This window comes from Panthera uncia (genome assembly GCF_023721935.1).
Source record: "Panthera uncia isolate 11264 chromosome B2 unlocalized genomic scaffold, Puncia_PCG_1.0 HiC_scaffold_24, whole genome shotgun sequence".
Classification (NCBI taxonomy): domain Eukaryota; kingdom Metazoa; phylum Chordata; class Mammalia; order Carnivora; family Felidae; genus Panthera; species Panthera uncia.
The window spans coordinates 48,437,451-48,442,487 of NW_026057580.1; the positions used below are offsets into that span (position 1 = coordinate 48,437,451).

Consider the following 5,037-nt stretch of genomic DNA (forward strand, 5'->3'; position numbering starts at 1 on the left):
TGGCTAGGTAGCAGGAAGAAAAGGGCTGCAGAGCTGATTGAAAGACACCAACAAACAATAGGCACCACTGGTGAAGACACTTTGTCAGCTGCTACTCCATGGAGTAGAAGACATAATAGCCTTCTCCGTTGGAGGAATAAGTTTCCCTGGTCCTTCTATCTCATAGAAGCCCCCCCCCGAAAATGGTTCTTCCACCTAACTAGGATGAACATCCCTTTGAACACCATGTCCTCCAAGATGCCCTGTATGATTCTCATGAAGTCCTGTATACTGCCTTACCCCTCTTCACCTCCAGTTGCCCAGGAGATCTGCTGAGATTCTGCTATGACATTTCTGCATAGAAGACAAAGAATCAAGGCCACTAAAATCCAAAGGAAACTGAAAGCAAGAATGAAAATCTTAAAGTAGCACTTTTCATGGCATTAATCAAAATTTACATACCAAGAAGACTGGAAGAATTTGAAGTTTCAATCTGATACTGAGACTTACAGGGGCCCTCAGTCCTCTGAACAAGTTCCTGTGGTTCTGCCAGGAGAAAACCTTACTTTTTAAAGTCATTTGTTTCAAATTGAATAATGTCAAGCCTGAAGATATTCACATAAATGAATATGAGACTACCTTTCTGATTTTTGTGTTTTGATGAGTCTGATGTTAAGAATGTGCCTTGACTCTTATGTGGATCCTGAGAAACTTAACAGAAACCCATGGGGGAGGGGAAGAAAAAAAAAAAGAGGTTACAGTGGGAGAGAGCCAAAGCATAAGAGACTCTTAAAAACCGAGAACAAACTGAGGGTTGATGGGGGGTGGGAGGGAGGGGAGGGTAGGTGATGGGCATTGAAGAGGGTATCTTTTGGGATGAGCACTGGGTGTTGTATGGAAACCAATTTGACAATAAATTTCATATATTCAAAAAAAAAGAATGTGTCTTGAATATAAATTGACTTGTATTGATTAATATTGATTTTTACAATTGACTCACTTTCAGGGAAGAGGGATTGATAGGAGGCCTCGTGAAAATTCAGATTCATATAATTAAAGTTTGCTTAGAAATGAAAGCTGAAGTTGGGGCGCCTGGGTGTCTCAGTCGGTTGGGTGTCTGACTTCGGCTCAGGTCATGATCTCGTGTTGTGAGTTCAAGCCCTGCATTGGGCTCTGTGCTGACAGCTCAGAGCCTGGAGCCTGCTTCAGATTCTGTCCCCTCTCTCTCTGCTCCTCCCCCACTCACTCTCTGTCTCTCTCTGTCTCTCAAAAATGAATAAACATTAAAAAAACTACAGCACACACACACAAAAGAAATGAAAGCTAAAGTTCTGAAACTTTGTGACCTATAGCTTTGATATAGGTGCAATTATCACTTTCTTTTCTGGACCTTACGTTTCAACAGCCTGATCTTTTATAAGAAATGTATTCACTGAAGCAGTAGAAACTACAGCACTGACAGGTCACTTTGACTGAATATGTGTTTTTATTTTAATTTAATAAGTAAATCAGGAGCCCCGGGTAGCTCAGTCAGTTAAGCGTCTGGCTCTTGATTTTGGCTCACAGTTCATGGGACGTGGGATCCAGCCCTGTGTTGGGCTCTGTGCTGTCAGAGATTCTCTCTCTCCCCCTCTTTCTGCCCCTCCCCCCCAATAAATAAATAAATAAACTTAAAAAATAAATAAATTAAGGTCGGATTTCTTGCTGTTAGCAATGTTTACCTCCCTACAATAATGGCTGTAATATGTTATGTGTGAGATCTTGTACTTCTTTTAGAAAAAGGGTATTCTTTTTTCCCTCACTTTTAAAAGGTAAAGTTTATTAGATCATGATGTTGTCTGAATTTATCACCTTTGTCAGAAGAAAAATGTGGAAGCTTCACGAATTTGCATGTCATCCTTGCACAGGGGCCATGCTGATCTTCTCTGCATCACTCCAATTTTAGTATATGTGCTGCTGAAGCGAGCACAAGGATATTCCCTTTGGAAAGCCTCATTAAAAATATATTTTTTTTTCCTGATTTTCGTACTCCTTTCATGACTAAAATAGAACTTTAGGGGTGCCTGGGTGGCTCAGTCGGTTAAGCGGCCGACTTCGGCTCAGGTCATAATCTCACGGTCCGTGAGTTCGAGCCCCGTGTCGGGCTATGTGCTAACAGCTCAGAGCCTGGAGCCTGTTTCGGATTCTGTGTCTCCCTCTCTCTGACCCTCTCCTGTTCATGCTCTGTCTCTCCCTGTCTCAAAAATAAATAAAATGTTAAAAAAAAATTAAAAAAAAAGAACTTTATAACTCAATAATTGCAAACAACTTTTAACTGTAATTATGAATATTATCTCTTAGTTCCACAGATGATTAATCTTACCTTAAATCATATTTACCTGGAATTTTAAAAATTAGTGTTTTATAGGCCTCATGATCCTAAAAGCATCGGTGTACATGTACAGATTACATATACAGTATAGCAGAATTTCACTGAATAAATAGTTATTTGAGCCTGTAAGGTTCAGGTATTTATGACCCTTAATCTCTTAGAAACAGTTATTTATATGGTCATTAGAATAATTCACTTACTTTTGGTGAAAATAACTGGACACTCTGAGATAATTTTGTGATCTAGGATATTGGTTCTCAAATTTCAGTGTGTGTATCAGTCAGGGTCCAGGTTGGAGATGGAAACAACACAGTAATTAAAACAGAAAAAGCTTAATTAAAGAATTATTAGCTAGCAATGGGGCATAACTACTAAGGAGTAAAAAGAACTCTAAAGAAAACAAGAATGGCAAATATAGGGAGTAGTCACTAACTCTAGGGTTTAGGTAAGGCACATACACGGGGAATGAACACATTTGCAAGAGGGTTCTCTCTCCCCCATTAAGAGTCAGACCTCTTTGGAGAGTATGTAACTGGTTTACACCCAGAGGTTTACTGGGTGGCTGAGAAGATCACTGAGGTGCCACAGGCTGAATGAGTGGAGCCAGTGTTTCATTTGAGAGCATCTGCAAAGACCTTGAAGTGGCTTAAGAACTAACAGCCATTTAAATATTAGAATGCTTATGGGGCGCCTGGGTGGCTCAGTCGGTTAAGCATCCGACTTCAGCTCAGGTCATGATCTTGCGGTCCGTGAGTTCAAGCCCCGCGTAGGGTTCTGTGCTGACAGCTCAGAGCCTGGAGCCTGTTTCAGATCCTGTGTCTCCCTCTCTCTGACCCTCCCCCGTTCATGCTCTGTCTCTCTCTGTCTCAAAAATAAATAAACATTAAAAAAAAATTAAAAAAAATAAATATTAGAATGCTTATAGTGCTTCACTAACTCCTAGGCTTTTTTTTGAAGCTTCTATAGATATTGAAATAAGAAAAAATGTCATACATTTGTGCAAAACATTATGCAGATTGTTTCCTGTATGTTTTCTCATTCAAAACCCACAGGTCCATACACTTTGATATGCCCTCCCCTACCATTTCCTAAGGATTAAGGCCAAATTCCTCAGAATGACTCATGCTTTCAATGCATAAATCTAACATATTTCTCTAGACTCATTTCTCATCACTTCCTACGCTCCATTCCTAAAAGTTATAATGGATGCTTTTTAAATCTCCATTTAACCCCCTTATTGGATTTATAATATTCCCCAGTGTTTCTATGAAACACATGAAACTGATGTTTATAGCCTACAAAACACACCTGGCTTGCAGGACAGTCTCTAGTATGCCCTAAACTTCTGCTTCTGCCAGTTGGAGTTGTGTACTCATAAAGCATCAGATGATTGTATATGTGTGCTCCCAGATCTGTTTGTTTCAGTTAAATTTATCATTATAATCATATAATTAAAGTGAATATAAAGCATTATAATATTAGTGCAAAAAGAGAAGTGCATATTAAGAAATAATATTGAGAATTTCTGCTTCCAGCAAGCTGGCAGATGAAACAGTTAGAAAATTCTCTAATAGCTTCTATACATCTGGATAAAATACAATAAAAATCCTTAGAAATGTTAACTGTGTTTATGAGAAAATGGAAACCTACAGTTCCCCCTAAAGAAGAAACTGTAAATCAAAGAAGTATGAGTCTGAGCTGATGCTTAGTCTTCCCTGGAGGTTGGAGCAGGAGGGTTTTAATGTCTGCAATAGAAAATGAGGCTAGTGTTGTATAGGCAGAGTTTGAAATAAAACCCTTGTATGAAACCTGGATTTTGAAAGCCTGTACCCTCTGTGTAAAAGTGGACTGTTGGGTTCTGTACTGATGGTGCAGAGCCTGCTTAGGATTCTCTCTTTCTTTCTCTGCTCCTCCCCTGCTTGCAAGCCTGTGTGCGTGTGCTCTCTCAAAATAAATAAATAAACTTAAAAAAATAAAATAAGTGCATTTTCCCAGGAACTCCCTATTGTTAAAGTATTAACAATACTTTAGGTCAAAAACAATACTAGAGGTCAAAAAACCTTAGTTTGACAATAGGTAGGTCTCCAGTATTCTGTGAGTCTTCTTTAGCATATGAAAATCCCTTTGGAAACTTCCTCTTGTCTTCATCTTCCCCAACTCCCAAGTATATAATCAGTCTCTCCTCACAGTCCCAGGGCAGCTCTTCAGGCCCATGGATCCTGTCCCTATGCTTTAATAAAATCACCTTTTTACACCAGAAAAAGAAAAAAAGAAAAGAAAATAATTAAAAATGTAAAAGTAAGCATTAAAATCATAGAAAGTAAGATACAATGAAGAGACCAGACATATTTGCAAATAAATCAAATAGAACTCCTAGTAATAACTACTATAGTCATTGAAATAAAAACCCCAATGTGTGAGTTGTAAAGGGAATGCTTAGCACAGTGCAGTCTATTTCAAATGTGTGCCAGTACAGGTGTGTTAGCTAGCAAGCCCCCAAGTGGCAACTTCTGCCTTCTTCTGCCCTTTTCCTGTTCCTCATATGCTATGAATACAACAGAGGTATACAGATAATTTCAAATAGAATATGTTACTAAGGTTTTAAAGCTTAGTCCGTTAGCCCTTGGTAACCAGACATCAAAAGATGTATTTTAGTTGAGTCCAGCAGTATTGAAAAACCTATAGAG

The 5,037-nt window shown here is 38.8% G+C and overlaps 1 non-coding gene across 1 annotated transcript; it reads right to left on the bottom strand.

Annotated features, from left to right (window-relative positions):
* Positions 1 to 1,841: 1,841 nt before the first annotated feature.
* Positions 1,842 to 1,948, bottom strand: LOC125939267 (U6 spliceosomal RNA). The gene has a single exon (XR_007463007.1). It is a non-coding gene; the product is annotated as a U6 spliceosomal RNA (small nuclear RNA).
* Positions 1,949 to 5,037: the final 3,089 nt, after the last annotated feature.